Below are 19,733 nucleotides of genomic sequence, written 5' to 3' on the forward strand. Positions count from 1 at the left end.
CATTACATGTGTAAAGTCAAAAAGTCACTATTGTATTTAAGGAATTATACCAATTTATTTCAATCAATAAAAGCCTTAGAGGGTAGCATTGTATTTCTTTTAGCTGAGATTATAGGTGACCATTGAACCTTAGTATGTATTGTATAGGTGGCCTTTGAGCCATAGTAAAATCTATGTATTGTATAAGTGGCCTTGCCCCAATCCTAATTGTTTTAAATGGGCTGCAGCTGTGATGTCCTTAATTGGGGGGCAGCTGTGGCTAATGAAGATAACTGGGGTAAAAGAGGGTGTGTTGGCTGGTTAGGGAGAGGCTTGGAGGAGTCCTGACAAAGAAGCAGGAACAACACGGTTGTGAAGAGTTGCTTGTGAGGAAAGCCACCCAGGAGGTATGGGACTCTACGAATAGGATAACAAAATGAGATAGTAGATATGGTGTGACAGGCAGAGCTTGCATGCTACTGTGGTTCTCATCTAGTTCACTGGAATGATCAGTTCCTGCTTTTTGTCAAAAGCAGATTATAGACAAGATAGCACCAGTTTAATCCAAATGACTGATTTCTGTATTCCAAAACCTGAGATTTTCACACGGTGGTGGCAAAGACCAATGGACTTGTTGGCTCTGTTGGTGGCTGTTTTGCCACACTACAATATTCACAGTATTTTGGCTTGAATACAATGCAGAAGTGTAACACAGAAGTTTCATCCAACAAGCCTACACTTTGCATTGACACTACAATGAAATTATTTTACTTACTTTAAGTAGTAATTGAAGTGCAAATATTTTTCTAGAGAGAGTAAGGTTTGTGTATGGTTCATTATACAATGAGAGTTTAACAGTAAAGCATCTTTGTTTCTGTCACTTAGGTCTCTGCACTTTGGCTGGTGCTAAGATTTCAAGCCTTTGGGATCCTCTTTGATGTAAGTGAAATACTTCTGAAATTACTCTCCTCCAAAAATTAGATAATTCACTGGTTTATGCAGTATTCTACTGGTTAAAGGAAATGTTATTATTTTTGTATTATCATTTTTGCTCCTGCTAATCTTTTAGTTGAAAATCTATGCTGCTAAAGCTGAGTTTGTGGAAATCACTAGAACAAAGGCATTGGGTTGAGTGCTGAAAAAAGAATAAAGTCGAAGTTTTGCCTGAATTTCACATGGGATAAATATTAGAATACCTATCTCTCTGTTCCAAGAGAGTTCTCATAATGTTACAGACATCTAAAAATACGTATTTTCTTACTCTGGGTTTTCCTATTTTGCTGTTTTCTTCTCCTGCTTTTACTCTTGTTGGTATTGCATTAGCATGTTGTGGTTTAGCACTCTTATCACATCAGAGGTGGTGATACACTCCATTCCTGTTGCATGCAGCACAGAACTGACTTACTCCTAAAGGGGAAAAGAAGAAGAAAATTAAAAAAAGAGACTTGATAATTTATTAAATGTAATGTTAAAATGTAAAAACATATCTACATTAGTAAGAGGAGAGGTTGAAACATACCTCAGAGATTAAATTGCTGTTTTTAAACGTGTGATATAGTGATTTCTTATGGCTGTAGTACTCTTATCAACTACAAGCTCCACTTGCCCAAAGCAAACTTCTTTTATGTTGTACAAAAATTTATCAAGCAATATATTTATTAAGTTCAGCAATATATTTATATTACTAAAATGAGCAACCTCTTGATATAAAATATCCTTCACAGAGATTTAGTAAAACTAAATTTACACCTTGAAGATTTTATGTAAGTTCTGTAATATTTTGGTTTTTTTACTGGTCCTCAGCATTAGTGGGGTATTATTAAGTTAAGAAGAGGGACTGTATGGTGCTCTTCATTTCTCTTAAAGCTTTCAAAGCATATTCCACCTTAAAATCAAGTCTTGTTACAGTTTGAAGTGCCAGAGATCTGAGATTTGTGGCATTGTAGGTGAAAGACTCAATTTCAGTAGAAGAAAACATAATCTATCTTCCCTCTGTACTCTTGAGAACCTGTCCCAGCTGGATCTTGGCAGTGTTAAAGATATCCATCACTGCTAACTATGCTTGTCTGGAAGCAGCACACCAATCTGCCTGTTTTAGAAGCCCTGATTTAAACATTTCCATTTCATCACCACACACGAGTCTCCATACATGAAGTCACAAGCCTTCTCCCAGAGAAGCACTTTGTAATCCCGTTAGAAGCTGGTGGAGGTGGACATGGCTGTGTGCCTCTCCCTGAGCATCTCCAGAGGGCTGGCCTGAGCAGGTTTTGTCAGACACAAGGAATGCTGCTGTGAACTTCACAATTATTAGTCCAAAAAATTACAGACTCTGCCTGTCACCCAAAATACAGCAATTTACTTCTGATGACGAATGTTCTGGTAGCAAACTGCACATAATCTATTTTGATTTACTGTGATTATGGTATGTCCTCTCCAATGGCTTTTTTCTCATTTTCAATGAGCTTAGACGTATGCTTCTCCCTAGACCTCTTAAGTACAGCCAAGAGCTGGAGAGACATATGCATGTGATTAATCAGTGGATGATGAGAAATCAGTACCCTGCACTCATTATTTTATGGTGATTAAAATTTCCTAGTTATTAATGATGCATGTCTTTGAGGTATGTAGAAAATTCAACATCTGAATAACAATGGGCACAGGTGAGTGGGGATGAGGCTTTCTATGGGAAATTTTTGTTGAAGCCTTCCTTGCCCAGAAAATAAAAGCTGGGGCTATCACTTACAACAATAGAGGGCTGTGGGATTGGACTTCATCACAATGGCCAGTTCTGTCAGCTCAGCCAAAAATAACTTGGAGGAGTAAAAGAATTAAAATATTAACTTACCCAGAGAAAGAAAAATAATCTGCTATTTTTACAAAAAGCCTTTCACTGTCTCTCTGTAGCTGCCTCAGCAGTACTCAGTAGGAAAAGAAAGAGATTTTAGTTGTTATTAAAGACCATATGAAAATAAATGCAGAAGCATCCTCTGAAATATGAGGCTGATTGATTTTCTTTTGCTTACAAACATAGATGAATTGTACATTATTGCACAGCTTTTGAAGGGTTCACTGGTGCTCTTTAGAAATTTTTAGTTATCTGACAAACACATGAGATGCGTAAAGAATTTTTTCTTCTGAAATGCTTAAAGCTGGAGATGAGGATTTAAGTGCTAAATCCTGAGGTGCCTCTTATGGAATAACATGTAATTATCAATGTGTTTTAATGTTACTATGTCAATACATTGGTAACATTTGAACAAGAACAAAAATATTGGTTCCTTTTCTTTTGTGAGATGCATATCACTTACCTGCAGCTTGTGTTTGTACATATACACTTGGAGGTATGGATGAATGGGACTTGGAAGCTGACATGAAGTGAGGAAGATATATGGCAAAAACCTGCAATTAGCAGTGTTTGTTCTTTTCATCTACTGCTTCTCTCCTGTAATAGAGATAAGTAATGGTTGGGTGAAATAAATGGACTGGTCAACCTGTTTCCAGAGAGACAGTAATAAGATTACTGGAATATAGCAAATGCTATTTCAAATGGTTGTTGCATTTTATTTCTAAAAACTGTCTTATTGAAGTAAATATATGATGGACTGTGACATTCCATCTGTGAATCTGTCTGTGTCCAGAGTGTTTCCCAGGACCTCTTTAAAAGAATACTTTCATGTCAAGGGTTTCTTTGTCATTACATAGCTCTAGATTCTGGAAATATATTCATCAAATGGCTATGGGTCATGGCATCCCATCATTATTATCTAAGAGATGGTTTAGTGGAAATCTGCCTCATTTCTTTCCATCAAATCAAGTTATGAACAACAGCTAATGAAAACTAAGTTTTGAGAGAGGTCTCAAGAGTGTATAATTTTCTAATTAGATTGATGTCTAGATAAAATTAACACTGAGGTGGCCAAATATTTTAATGGAGATGAACAGGGGCTACATAACTCATGCACCAAACTTGGGAGCTTGCTTCTCTCTCTTCCTCTTTTACTGGAGCAGTGGAACCTCTTTAACCCACACTGATGACAGAAAGATTTGTAGGACCATATTATTGTGATCTAGAAATCATGGCAGACTGAAAACCTTCCAAGAAGACTGCTTTATAGAACAGAGCTGAACTGGAGGGACCAGGCCTGCAGGGCAGTGAGTGTAGGAGGGTAAAAGGGGAGCTTTGATAGCAATGGTTAACAACAAGTTTAGTAAGCGTTTTTTTACTATGCTTTTTGCCTAGTAAAAAAATAAGGTGCAGGCATAAAAGATGACACAGTACATGATGTCACCTCCACAAAGCCCAGTTCTATCATGGCAGTGGACCCTCTGTGTTGCTGTAAATAATAACCTAGACCTGGCATGAGAAGCTTCTACAAACACACTGAAAGAAGCCACAAGGGTATTTTAATAATTCTGCACTCCCTGATTGGTGAGGTGGGCTACGCTGATCTCTCTCCCTGTGAATCAGGGTGTGCTGCAGTCCAATAGCTGTAGTTTTACTGGCTTTTTCAAAGTGTTCTTCAAATCTGTACCTTCTTTCCAGGAAGACCTGAAATATCTGTTTAATTGTTGCATGCACAAATCACCAGGATATGTTACCTATGGAATCAGCTTCTATACCATGGTGAATCTGGAGATAAAGAAGGCACAGAAACATTTCTCCACTGCTCTTAAGCACTATTTTTAGATATCTTCAGTGTTTTAAACTCTGCAGTTGGACCCACATCATACTTGAGCTATTCCTGTTCTTTAAAAAATCCTGCAGGCTGGACAATCTTGAAAGGTTTTAACCTGTTGGATGTGGCTGGCTTCCAGGAAATTATGGCAAGGCATGCTTTAGAGCATGAAAAAATATCTTCTGAGGAGGAAATAAATGCTTCAGGGGAAAGAGAGTGTCATTAGCCTGTAAAGGCATCATCACTCTTTCCCAGACTGTGTAAGGGGCTCTGGAAAACAGGATATTGTATCTAGACTGCTGCACTCAGAATTGGCACAGTTTGCAGCAGGGTTTATGGTACCTGAGGCAAGGAAAGCTTCATTCAAACCAGGACACCATGTTTAAATGATTCTTCTCAGGACTTTGATGTGGTAAATAAATGACAAATGTGCATCTGTATGAGCACAAGAGAGAAAAAAAGAGGAACTTAACAGCACTCCAACTTTATTGGCCTAAAGGCAAAAAAGGTGTTGGGAGGTGCTGCAGCTCAACAGCCTTTCAAAGTCATGATCATTACTTTAGTGACCACAGGTTAAAACTAGCACAATTCAGTGGTTTGGCTACAGCTGAGCATGTACTCATCTCTGACAATACCTTTCCCAAAAATTCTCACACCCTAAGGCAAATTATACATCCCAGCATTTTAATTATAGTAAAAAAAAAAAAATAGAGCATGCTACTCAGCACCTTTACTGTATTTTAACTTTAGCTCATGAGGTCTGCAGGTGGAAAAGGGATACAGTATTTTTTTCAGATATGTGTAAAAATCAAATCTTGGTTAAGTGTTTCAAATGAAATACTAATTTACTTTTTTTAAAAGTCACTTTGATAATTATTTCCATTGAAGGTTTCACGCTATTATTATATATTTTATAAAAATATTGGAATAGTTATCTAAGTGCTAACAAACCCCAAACTCCTATAAATGTAATTTCCCAATAATGCAAGGAATTTCTTTAGAAAACGAACAGTTTAAAATGAAATATAGATATTTTTTATTCTCAAAATAAACCACTCACTAATCAGAATTTTCTTCTGATTTTATTTCCATTTTTTTAACAAACAAGTCGTGTAACCCAAAAAATCAGTCTAGTCATAAAAAGTCTTGGACAAAAACACTATTATGTGCTTCAAATCCATAACTGCATCTCCAGCTGTCTGGGTTTTAAAGATACAAAATGAAATTTTCGCATATGCTGAAGAATGGGACTTGTACTTTTCCAATCAGGGCAGGTAGGCAGTGTTTCTGAGGGCAGATGGGCTGTCAGACATTTGCAGTTTACACTTTCTGGCTACAGTTGTACCTGTACATCTGTACAGAAATATAATGACGGATGCTTAATGCTCATAGGGGAAAAAAAAAAATTAAATAAGTAAAAAATTCTTAATTCGCATGCACAATGTTCCTGCAAAGACCTTCAGTTTATAAAACATTATTGTTATTTTACAGTTAGTTCTTGATGATTCTCAAATCTATCTGGTGTTTTAGACTTGGTTCATTTCACCATTATTCAATCTGTTTCTTATGTGCTTCTTTCTAAAGATACTTTTCAAATAGTTACAATAAATCCTAAAGGAATGGTAAATACTGAACTGGCATCTTGGTAGCAGACATATGTTTGAAATACACTGTAGACTGAAATAGAAGGCATCTTAATTGATATCTGCAAAGATATCTCCTTGGTTTTGATACTGCCAAAGAAAATACATTCTCACAGTGCAGTTAAAAAAAATCTTTTGGTGCTTGCAAACAGAAATGGGCTAAGGCAGAAGAATCTATTGCTAGAGGGTTGGACATTTGCTTCTATTTAAAAGGAAATCTAAAAATTACAAAGCTCTCTGTGGCAAAATGATTTAATAATGAATTAAGTTTGTGACTAATTAAAATATTTATTTCAAAAAATTGTAAATTTAATTTGAAAGTTGTCTAAAAATTCAAATTTTTATAATTAAGGAATAATTTAATATCTAAAAACCTGATTTTATTCTTATTATTTTTATATACTCAATTTGTGTCTTTATATTAGACTTTAAATTAATTTACTTAATTACTCTCACTTTTTTGACTTTTGGAATCCTAATTAAGAAAAATTGCTCTGACATAAAGTTTATGCTATTTTTCTCTTTAGAGTGCCTTTTCTGTAAGGGTTTCATAGAAAGCTTTAAAACTTTGAATGAGAAAATTAGATGAGTCCTCATCACACTTTATATAGACATCTGTTTTTATTATAGCAGTTTGGTTGTATTTTCCTGCAGTAATGAAACAGCTGTTACTGTAGCCTGTAGTGAATGATCACCTTATTTTCTGGTTCCAAGCATTTCTTCTCTTGCTTGATGTTAAAATGAAGCAGTTTTGCACATTGATTCAAGATGTCAAAATTTATTACAATAGAGGAGATACATCAATGTTGTTGAGTGCTTCCACTCAGATTTTTCAAGACATATTTTAAATGCAAAAAATAAAATATAGAAGAACTGTGATTTAGAAACCATTGAAACCCAGAGGACCTCGTTCCTGGAGCAGTGTGAAGTATTTTAAGGGCTATGAACAGTGAAAGCCCAGCTGTGCTGGGGGGCTGGGATTTCTGTGGCACCCAGCTTTCCAAGGAGGTGGCTTATGATTCGTGGGTGTCAAGCAGTCCAGCTGCTTCAGGAGCTGGGGCAATTGCAGAGAAGGTCTATAAGCTGTCACAAAACAGGTTTTCTCTTCTTTCCAAGGAGAAGCTAGTGAAATGGATGCATTCCTACAGCACATGTCATTCTTCTACCAATTCAGTATTTTTTCATGGGAAACATTGTGTTCCTAGCCAGGTCTCGCAGGGATGTAGCTGTCTAAACTCTCTGTAACACACAGCAAACTTTTTTCTCTACTCACTGCAGTGTAAAGGTCACCTGTAACTACTACACGCTCATGCTATGATTTAATGTTTACAGCTCATTAGTGTGGACCATCGCTAAGACTAAAGGCCGCACCATTGGCTATCCCATATCACAGCAAGACTAATTCTAAAATTAAAAAAGAAATCCTTGTTTAAAACAAGTTTCCAAATTATTTTCTCCAGAGTAAAGTCATACTGTATTCCTCCAAATTAGAATATTTGCTGCGGGGCTTAGTTTAAATCTTTGGCTTGCAGAAATCATAATAGCTCTGTGGTGCTCACTAAGAAATTATTTCTGATATGCAATGTAAAATATCTACATTTCAACTGAAATTTAACGATAAGCTTAAATACCTTGCTTTCAAACTACAGTGAGTTCAACTATTTCCTTCTAGATGCAGATCAGTTAAAGCTCTGGCTTTAGTTTTCAGTTCTTTAGGTGAGGAGTACACTACTATAAATCTGAAGATCTCATTTGGTTCTTGGTGTCAACTGAAAAATTAATTGTCACACAAATATTAACCAAAACTTCAGTTTCAATTTTTTTATTGTTAGGAGTTAGTGTTAACCATTCCTAAATGTAGCTATTGTGGCTTCTAGCTCTTTTAAAAATTGTTTTTTTATTAAAAGTCAGTATTAATATGTACCCAAAAGTCTAGTCTTTGTAGGCAAAAGGCACTCCTGGTTTTATCACTACATTTTAAAATAACAAGCTACCAATTATCAGCATGGCAAACAAAACAAATAAATAAATTGACCAAAAGCCTCACATAGCTGATTCCTTGGTGCCTTGATTCTTCAAAGCAAGAAAGTTCTTTAAGATTTGACTAGGATGACAGTTTCCCAAAACATGACATTTTTAGGAGAGAATAAATGGCAGCCTCTAAAAATCTGGAGGAGGAGGATAGAGAGAATGACTGCCTATAAAAATAAGTTTTACTTTTAAATTATCTTTAATGAGAGGTTGAAAGAGCAGTGAAATCACAAAAGAATATCTACTCTTCATTGTCGTGGCACTTCAGGGAAATGTATAACATACTTTCTTCCCAGCAGTCAGCCAATTCTCCAGGCAGTCGTACATAATGCAACAGAACTCAGCTATGACAAGAGGGTAGTAATATGATTTCATTCAAATGTAGTGAATGAGTCAGGTTAGGTCCCTATAAATAAGGATGGTCTTTAAAATGTCATATACATATGTAGGAACAGCCAAAACCTCTGTGCATATTATTTATAGTGTGTTACACCAGTACTGTGAAGCTGACCTCAACTTGTCTGGGGACCACCTTGTACTGGGCAGTGGACCAAAACATTGTGACATCCTGTGCCCTATCTAAATAGTTTTCAAACCTTCTGTGTTTGAAGATCTGCCTCTTTTCAGTCAGAGAGAGCTAACAGGCACTGCTGGTTTATTTCAGATAACTTACTGCTATCATGAGCAATTTTCATGTCAAAGTTGAACTACTACCCTATGCTCTACTTACATTTAGTACTCTATAGTGTGCTAAAAAATCCTAAACAAACCAAAAATTATTAATAAAGTTGAGGGTTTTTTCCTATGAATGAATTCAACCTATATGATCTTTTTAAATTTAGCTTGTTTTCAAGGTTGACATTAAGGTAGCTGTCTTGGACTACAAGTGGGTGATCCAATCTAGAGCCAAAGACTCACAGAATGGTTGAGATTGAGGAAAAAACTCTGGAGGTCATCTGGTCCAAAACATCTGCCCTGGCAGGAGCACTTAGACACAGCTGCCCAGGATTAAACCGGAGAGCTTTTAAATATCCCCAAGGAGGGAGACTCTGCAGGCCTGAGTGGCCTGTGCCCGTGCTTAGTCACTGTCACAGTACAAAAAAAGTGTTCAGAGGGAACCTTTTGTGCTCCATTGTGTGCCCACTGCCTCTGGTCCCGCCACAGGCACCAGAGGAAAGAGCCTGGTTCTGCCCTCTGTACCCTCCCTTCAGACACATGGATCCCCCCTGAGCCTCCTCCAGGCCGAACAGTCCTGGCTCTCTCAGCCTTCTCTCACAGAAGAGATGTTTCTGTCTCAGCCACCTCTGTGGCCCTTTTTGGACTTCACGAGGTTCTTGTCATCCCATGTCTCCATCCAGCTGAGGTCACTCTGGACAGCAGCAGGACCCTCTGGCATTTCAACCACACTTACTAATTTTGTGTCATTGGCAAACTTGCCGACGATACACTCTGCTGCAGAATGCTGATCATTAATGAAGGTGTTAAACAGGACTGGACCCAGTATTCACCCCTGGGGGGCACCAATTACCAGTGTAAACTAGACTTTGTGCCACTGATCCTCATTATGTGAGCCTGGCTGGTTTTTCAGTCCACCTCACCCTCTCCCCATCCTGTCTGTTTTTCTTTATCATCCTGTAGTTTCCCAGATCCCCTTTCTTGCCCTTCTTGATGTTATGAGTGGTGCTTGCTTTCTGCCAGTCCTCAGGCACTACTAATCATGATTGTTCGAAGATTATTGACAGTGGCCTTCCAATGGCATGTGCCTGCTCCTTCATTACCTGTGAGTATTCCATCAGAGTTCATTTGCTTAAGTATTTCCTATCCTGATCCTCTTCTACCATGGGTACATATTCCTTGCTTCAGGGTTTCCCCTGGACCTGGGATCCTAAGACTGGCCTTACTAGCAAAGACTGAAGTGAAGAAAGCATTCAGTTCCTTAGCCTTTTCTTCTCCATACCCACACTTTTCCTAGTCTTCCTTTTGTCACCTACATACTTTTCGAAGCCCCTTTGTCTGCCTTTGACAGTCCTAGCCAAAATGAATTCCATTTGGGCTTTGGCTCATCTCATTCCTACATGCCCAGACAGAGTGTCTGCATTCCTCCCAAGTCCTGCATTCCTCACAAAACCTGTATTTATGTTGCTAAATAGAAAACATTGAGACAGACAAATAAACTTTTAGCTATCTATATTCCTTGTTGTCATGCTTCTACATACTGTCTAGTCACTAAAGGTGACTAATTTTCCCTGAGACACGGTCTTGGCATGATTTGTGGATAAAGCATGAGCCCAGGACCTCCCCAGTAGGCAGCATTTTCAAGACTACAGCAGATATTGAACTTTTACCCATATTTCCTTGTTTATTCAAAAAGCTTTTCTATCTCAAATGCACTCATATACCTTCCCAGCTTACTCCTTGCCATGTAATGCACATTCCAATATCATACAGTTAAAAAAAACCCCACAGTAGTAGGCTTCAATACTGCATTTGAATTAAAAAAAAACAAAACCCAACACATTAAGCATAAGATCATTTGCGACTCAGAAACAGCACAGGATTAAGTACAGACGTAGGTTCACATTCTAGGAGATGTGAATGTAGGAGGTCTGTGTCGCTTGGCCTGGAATCTAAAAATAAATTCATATAGATGAACCATTCAAGAGATGCCTAATGGAGTTGACATCTTTCAAAGACTGGAATGGAATTATTTTGGATACTTGGAGATATTTTGGCATATTTTTCTAAAAAAAGAGAGGCTGTCAATAGGAGAGTTGTATCAAGTAGAATTTTCATTATATTGATTTGATTTTTTACCATGGCTGTCTTCTTGGAAGTTTGGAGTTGCAAAAATATTATCATGAATGTCTCCTTTCTTTTTCTTTCTGTGTTTCATTTAAAGATACTTCTTCTTGCCTAAAGGAAAGGTCCCAGTCCTGAACTGACGGCATTAGATCAGAGGGTGGATCTCAATTCTACACACCCCATCTTCCTATTTTAACATCTAGTAGGTTCAAATCTCCATGTCCCCCACTAGCAACATCTAAGCCACTGCTTCTGATATTGGGATGTGTCGAAAGCTCTGTGAAGACTGGGCACCAGCTGGCAATTTACATTGATGCACACAACTGAGAAGTACATAGTGACAGACATTGCTGCCTGCCTGTACTAGCAATCAACAGAGGGAAGGAAATGATGAGGTTATGTCAGCTCTGTCTTCCTTGCTTTTGGGGTCTCAGAATGCCAAAAGTCTTTTCCCACTGGTCAAGCTGAACCTAGGAAACAGTGGAACAATACTGACTAGAAAAGGAAAAAATCTTTTAATATCTGGTCAAAAAAATTGTTTCCACTTTTTAAAGAAGAAATATAGCTGCCATTCATAAAACCAGTCCAAAGCCTCTGAGCTCTCAGTTTGACTCCTCACTGACACTGGATGAGCAGGTAACATCAGTTTCCAAAATTGTCTTTTTTGCCTCTCCAGCTGACTGGGAAAATTAATTCCTTTCTCTCTAATGAGAATTCTACTGAGGTAGTCTACAGTTCTTCCTGACTCTCCTAAATACTACTTTCACTGTGTGGTTAGAAACTGAATGTGACTGTCATAAGCACATTCCAGCTGACATGAAATATGCCTTTCTACCTTCCTTCTGGTTCCAGTCACTGAAGAAAAGAGAACTTTGTACAGAAGTTCATCATGGTAAGTTACTTCCTCTTTGAGTTTAAGGTCTTCTTTTTGATCTCAAAGATCATGTAGACAATTACCAAACAGAACAGGATTTGAGCAGGCAAATTCTATTACCACACATAAAATGACAAGTTAAAGCTGGGGACAAGAGTTATTTATCAAAGAAGACAATGCCAAAGTGAGGGGGGAAGTGAGTGTCAAGTCTGTCTGTTCTGGCCAACAGCTCTCTTTTTCTAGACACATTCTCCAATATTTGTGGCTTCACAAAATAATTTTTTTCCCCAGGCTTCTTATGATGGCTTTCTCTTTTCTACTAATTCCCAAATGAAATCTTATTTCAAGAGGCTTTCTCTTTCCAAAGAAGGAAGTATTAAAGTCTTTTAAAAGGTCACTAATTTCTGCATTACTGTCATTGGTTTTATGGGGAAGGTGAAGAGACGCTGACATAAAGTGGAAAAATATTTGGTAGAAAGAAATACAACTGTAGATGACAAGGATTTTGTTAAGTCAGGAGGAGGACCATAAAAAAAATCAGAGACTGATAAATTACTGGAGTAAATTAAGTCAGAGCTATTGTAGTTGGATTTCAATGCTGATAAATATATAGCAATACTATAGGGAAAAACTGAAGCTCTTTAGAAGAGTCTAAAATGAACAGCACCAGGAATGTTTTGAGACTCTCATGCCATTGCAAATATGTTAGTGAGGAGCTTGGTTCAAGACAGTAAGACAGGAATCAGATGAAGGATAACTTAAGTCATTAGAGATTGTAAGAACTGGGAAATTTTATTAAAAAAAGTTATTGCCATGACACAATTCATCGCTATATTTATTATTGCCATTATGTAATTCATTTATAAGTTTGTCTGGGATACTTTATGTAAGATTGGCCACCCCATCTTAAAGACAAAAAAGAATAATGCAGAACAAAAAAGGAACCAGAACTGCATGATGAAATTTTCAAACATATCTCTATAAAAGCAGTTTATATCAAGAGAAAATCAAAGGCTTTTTTGCTTATCATAGAAGAGAGCTTGTTACGACATTAGATAAAAGACTATAAAGAATTAAACAAACTGTTTGCAGCTTCTGTTCTCCTAGCTCTTTAAAATGTAAAACATGTAAAGAAACTGAAGTCTAAGCAATCTAAATTCATGAAAGGTACTACTGTTCTACACAGTGCATTGCACACCTCTTTTGACATAAAATGCCCTTAGCATCCTCACAGGAAAAGGAAAGGAAAAGATGAGAGAAGAAAATAGGATATTTGAATTGGAAGGATTAATTGGATTTGAAAAACAGCTCCAGAGTAAGAAATAAATATTGTCCTTCAGTGATTACAGTGGTTTCTACTACTAGACTCACTTCTGTTTACCCGTATGTTTTCTTTTAATATTAATGTGAAGTATTGGACATAGTCATTATTGGAAATATATCTGTCATAATTTTGAAATGTCTATCTTTTATATCATTGATACCAGCACATAACTATTGGTACAGATGGCAAAAAAAAAAAGATTAGAACTTGCTTTAACACTGATGATGGATCAAATCTTCTTGAATACAAATCCATCTGTTAGATGCATCTTAATGATTGGCATGCAGTGGATAGCTAAAAAAAAGAAGAAAAATTTGACACAATACTTTAATTTGATTATTTGGTAATATATTCTGCATTTTACCCCTTATTTTGTATTTTACACATCAATTATATCTTGCCCTAAATGAGATGGTAGATACAGTGGGATGTCTTCGTACTACACATAGAACAATAATTGGTCTTGATTGTCAAAATATAAACAAGCGTAGTGAATTACTTTAGTTCTGCTTGGAGAACTGAGCACATCTGAATAATAATATTGACTTTGTCTCATGTATTGCGTGTTAAAAGCAAATCTGAACTTTATGTATTACGAATGCTATGATCAGATAAGGAATTTCCCTAGGTCCCTTAGCCATATCTGCAGATCCCATTGAGAGGGCAAGAAGAAAATACCTCAAAACTATTTTTCACTGCTTAATAAAACTGTGATCCAAATCTCCCCTTGTAGGTTTCCAGGGGATACAAAGCTGCCAAATCTTCTTACTTAAGTAAATGATCTTGAAATGGTGGGTCTGTAAATAATCAAAGGGATGCTATATTCTTGTCAGTCCTCAGTGAAACAAATGGAGCATTTTAATTACTATGCATAACATTTTTGTAACAGTAAATTCCCTCACCCCTGCCTACTCTGAGATCTTTTCAGACCAGTTAATATGAAAAATGAGATTTCCTACAGTACTTTATTTTAAAGAAATAAGGGACATCAATCCAATAAACCATTATGCTCAATTCCAGATGTGTATCATTTAAGGCACAATGGGATTTTGTAATGCAATTAAGGGATTTGATCATGAGGCCAGACAAACAAAACATTCAGTGGTAATAACTTGATAATGCCCTCCTCCCTTCAAGCCGTGTGAGATTACCTCCTTTAAAGAAGCCAGCTAAATAAGGTGGTATCCCAGGATAGCTATCCTAGAAATGCAGTGAAGAGAAGTTCCTAACCTTTCTTGGTTAGGAAGAAAGAAAATCTCTTCTGGAAATTTTTGGGGGTAAGTGGTGGTGTTTGCTCCAGAATCAGAAAGAAAAAAAAAAATAGAAAACTAAAAAAAGCCATCTATAGCTATGAAATATTATTTTGAAGAAACCTAAAAGGTATCACTTAGTCTTTCCATGTAAGAATTTGTTTCAGTGTTCATCCCATTCCCACAGGAAAAGAGCCTGTATCCTAGAATACACCAGATGATGGTAGTATACACAACAAAGTTTCCTGAGAGTCTGCTGTAATTTGGTTGTAAGTGAACTGACAAAATTTAATATTCACACAAAACCATATTTCTACCTAGTGGTTATAAAAATGACCAGTGCGTCATTGGGGCCAAATTCCATTTGAATTGCTCTGGCCATTAACTTTTTTGAAGTCATTTGAACTAACAATATAGGTAAGGTAGCTGGGATTTGTTGTCTTTATAACCTCAACGATGTTGTCAATTATTACTTTGAAGAAGAAAGAGTCCATAGCTTTTTTAAACTCCCATGGGCAGAAATAAAAGGCATTATTTATTGTAGGAGACACTAATGGCTTTTCATAGGTCAATTAATCTTTTTTTATGGAAGGATAACACTAAAGTCAAACTACTGACAAGATCTAAACACAATGTAATTCCTGAAAGCCATTCAAAATGTTTCTTAAGAGTTGAAGAGACAGCCAACAAAGTAAAACACACTAAAATGTGTTAAGTGTCTGTAAAGTAAAAGCACTATGCATAACACATTATTTCTTATGGCAGAAATTGACCTATTGAAATGGATGACAAACAGAACATAAGATTAGGAGGCTAGAAAGAGAACTGAGTGAATCTCATTCCAGGATGAAGGCTTTGTCTTTATCCAGGAAGTACCTAGCAAGTTGTTTTTTTTCAGGAAATGTAAGGGTTCATCTGGATGGCTTTGCCCAGCTGCTTGCCATACTACTAGGAATATATAGATCAACGTGAAGGAATTGAGAAAGAAAAAAAACATGAAAAGAGGTTTTGAAACAACTGACAGAAAAGGTCAAAAGATTAGAGTTTTTTTAATCCAGGAAACGAAACATTTAGGGAGGACACATAAGTCCTCCAGTAAACAAGAGGTGGTAAAAAGAACAGTGATCAATTTATTCTCCTCGATCACGGGAACTGGACAAATAGAAATAGTATTTGATTCCAGTAGAGTAAATTTCAAATGAATTACTGTGGAATAATGTATTGGAGGTTTTCAGGATCAGCTAATGCAAACATGTACTGAGGACGGTAGTTATGAGTTTGTCCAATTAACAGGGTGAACAGATACTTTTTAACACCTTTTTATTTTGCAATTTACAATGGTGATAAAAAGTCCTATTAACACTGTTATATGCAAGAACATACTGAAAAGCATGAAATTGAAATTTTAAAAACTCAAGCACCTGTACATTTCTGCAGGTAGCACTCTCTTTAATGCAGCAGTGTCTGAGGTCTTGTTAATGTCTATCTTACTTAAACATTTAAGTGGAAAAATTTAACCACTTGCCTACTGATTTGTGTTACTTCAATGAAAATGAATTTTTCTTTCAACTGGTATTTCAAATAGTTATGGTCTTTTTGAGTTCATATTTTTCACCATTTCTTCAATTGTATTATTGAATATTTGGTTTTCAACCTTACTTAGAGGAATGAAAACTATATTATGTGATAATTGTATCCAAAACTCTTTAAAAGATTAATTTTCATAGTTGTATATTAAGGTAAAGCCCACAACACTTTTAGTTTTCTTGAGAAGATTTGTAACCTTGTCTAACACAGAAATAATTTAGAAATTGTAAAAAGCTGTTTGATTAAGTGTATGATCATAGAATGGTTTGGGTTGAAAAGAACCTTAAAGATCTAGAAGTCTTCTGACCTCATGTTTGTTGAGTTCACTTACTTTAAATATTTTATAAATATTTTTAATCATCTATAATTCTTATAGGCTGTTATGTCCCAAACATCCTAAAGGTATGTCCTCAGTTGTGTGAGCTGATTATATATTCTATGTTAATCTTCTCCTTTTAGAATCTTTAGCATAATACAGTGAATATTTTTGGTATTTATATTTCTGAATGGAAGTTTAAAGGAGAGGTAATGTTATGCTGAAAATGAATGTTTATTGCCTGGATGGGAAGACTTGAAAAACTGAGAACTGCAAGCTGGTCTATTACCTTTGGCAGAAATCTCAGTGTTTTTTATAAAATTTCTTATCTTAAATTCAGTGTTACGATGTTGTATTTTAATTAATACTTTTAAAAAGAGATTTTTCATTTCATAGTAACAATATTTTTTTTGTACATTTATTTAGTGGATCAATTTTGATTTAATGTAGGCATATAGGCATTTGTGAACATATAGGCATCTGTGCTTGGGGATGTTTAGAAGATACTAATGAAAGATAATTTTGATTTTGACACATACTTAAGTTTTCTATAATGTGATAAAACTGATTCTTCATACTTTGAAATACTCAGTCTGTTTATTATGGTGTAGCTTATAACCGACCTTACTAAATTTTGCATTTCCTAAAAACTAATGCATCTCTGCTGCAGGAGAAATTAATTGCTGTCAGAGGAATAATGCTGCATTGTCAGAGGAAACTGAGCTTTGCAGCTGAAAGTTCCTCCTATGACTGGGGTGGGAATGTGGAGGAAAAGAAGGTCTCATAAATCACTGCACTCAGGTGGGGAGCATAGAGGCAGTGCAGACACAAATACTCAACTGATGGCGTCTCCACAGCAGAATCTCTCACTGTCACACCCAGCACTGCAATCAAATTTTCGTGGCTTTAATTTTTCAAAACTACCTCCCTTTTTAAAACAGGGTTTGAAAATTCACATGCAGCTCGGGAAGATGTTTGTAGTCTCCTTGTATAATTCAACTGTAAAATGAGAGGGATGGTTTGAAAGATACAGAATATTTGGGGAAGGGAGCAAAGTTGTGTAATGAGCTCCCAAAGGAAAACCACACTCATTCATGCAGCAAGAGCTCAATTAGAAAATATTTGCATTAGGAAAATGCTTTCATACCTATCCGTGAACAGGAAGACGGGAGGAAATGCTAAAAATATGAAGCTAAATCTCAGCTCCCAGAACTGATGCTCTTCCACCATGCACAACATCACATTTAGTACTAATGAAGTTCTTTCTCCATAGCATAAAAAATCTCTTTCAGTTTCTACATTTCCTTGTAGTTCTGCACCACAGAAAGCAGAGTAAAAATGAAGTTCTGTGTACAGGACCAGAAGGGATGACCTATTTTTTTTTGTCAGTGACAGTTTACATATTTTTATTTATTTTGTTTTTATTTGTTAATTTATTTTTACTTTGTCTTCACCTGTTAATTTTCAAGTTAACACAACTGCTCTGAGTCAATTTCAGTATTAAAATCAAGGTTTTTACAGGAATTTATCTGCCAAACTATGGATATTTTAGTAGAAATGGAACAGTATTCATATCAGCACAGGCAATTTGTAATTAGCTAGCAGTGATCCCTGGATAGACCAACATTGTGAAAAGCAGTAATATATTCTTTAGTTAATACTTCTGCTCCATTTCCAGCATGAATTTAAAATTCCGTCATGGATTTGAGATAGGGGGGAAATAATTTAGGGAAAATAATTTAGATAAAGTGTGAAATTTTTGTATTTGTTTTTGTTTGGCCTGTTTCATTTTGAGAAATCACCATGGTAAACTTATAAATGGCAGGTATTCTCCTGGGACTCTTGATTAAAACAGTCTGTCTTTGTTGCTCTAGCTCTTCAGCTTCTAATCCCAAAAAGAAGTGAAGGCAGGAGATAGATTGAAAAGCTACACAAGTCTTTTTCAGTTCAGCTCTGTGAGGACACCAGAGTCAGGTCTGTCCTTATTTTGTCTTCAGTTGCTGCACATCTGTTTTGACCTTTCTGAGACAAAAAGGGATTTCTTTTGTGGTAAGCTTATGGCCACTGAAGTGGGTAAAAGAAAACTCTTTAAAAGGCAATGGACTGTTGCTATTTCAGACAGGTCCCAACCAGGATCTCTTTCTCTCTTCCTTTTGACAGTGCTTGCATTGTCTGTCATATCAATAAAGGCTGGCTGAAACAATCAGAACTGTTGCCAAGGAAAGCTGTTGCAAAACAATGTGAAGTCTCCACGAGGACAAACCTAAACAGGCTGCTTCCCAAAGTGGACTAAGCTGAACTGCACAAAGGAGCTCTTGTGAGACACAAGGTTTTCCATCCTCTTTAATTCCCAGCTATTGCCCTGCAGTCTGCCTGGATGGTTTGCCCTTGCAGCTTTCACTACCAAAGGGCTGAATCATCTCTATCTGGCTGCCCTGCAAAATCTTTGTGGATTTATGAAAAGATGTGTTTTGATTCCAGATAAATACACAAGCATTAATGACTTCTGTCCACCATTATTAAGCTGTCCTGAGAGTTTGAAGGTGAATTGCTAAAATAACTCCTTGAGATATCACTCAAATGTACTTGTACACTGAACAGTAGTTAATCAGGCATATTCTTTCAATGATTCTCATTTGTCCATTAGTTCCAAATTATTGTGGTGTATAGTGGCAGTCTCATACACTTGTTCCTCTTAGATTTTCTAAAAGGAAAGACTATAATATTTATGTGACAAACTTTTTTGCATTTCTGGATTCTTCAGGTAGAGAGGAAAGAAAAATAATTTTTAGTAACTACATTTTTGAGGGCCAGCTGGCTGTCAAACACCTCAGCAGAAAAGGATCTGAGAGACTTGGTGGACAACACATTGAACATCACAGCAAAAGTTAAGGGTATCCTGAGCTGCCTAAGGAGAAATGTTTCTAACATTTTAGAAAGAAAGGTCAGCCTTTCCTTCTGCACCACTGAGGCCACATCTGGAGTCCTGTGTCCAATTCTGCAATCCCCATTACAGGAGAGACATGGAGCTCCTGGAGAGAGCCCAGTGAAGTGCCACAAAGATGATAAGAGTCTGAAAGTTCCATGAAAAAAGGCAGAGAGAGCTGTGACTGCTATGTCTGGAGAAGAGATAGTTCAGGAAAGATCCCGTAAATGTGTGCAAACCGGAGGGAAGGGTGTAAAGAGGATGGAACCAGGCTCTTTTTAGAGGTGCACAGTGACAGGACCAGAGGCACAAACTGAAGCAGAAG

The 19,733-nt window shown here is 36.6% G+C and overlaps 1 long non-coding RNA gene across 1 annotated transcript; it reads left to right on the forward strand.

Annotated features, from left to right (window-relative positions):
- Nucleotides 1–304: 304 nt before the first annotated feature.
- Nucleotides 305–18,457, forward strand: LOC131566940 (uncharacterized). The gene is made up of 3 exons (XR_009275605.1): nucleotides 305–386; nucleotides 865–918; nucleotides 18,357–18,457. It is a non-coding gene; the product is annotated as an uncharacterized LOC131566940 (long non-coding RNA).
- Nucleotides 18,458–19,733: the final 1,276 nt, after the last annotated feature.

This window comes from Ammospiza caudacuta, chromosome 1 (genome assembly GCF_027887145.1).
Source record: "Ammospiza caudacuta isolate bAmmCau1 chromosome 1, bAmmCau1.pri, whole genome shotgun sequence".
Classification (NCBI taxonomy): Eukaryota; Metazoa; Chordata; class Aves; order Passeriformes; family Passerellidae; genus Ammospiza; species Ammospiza caudacuta.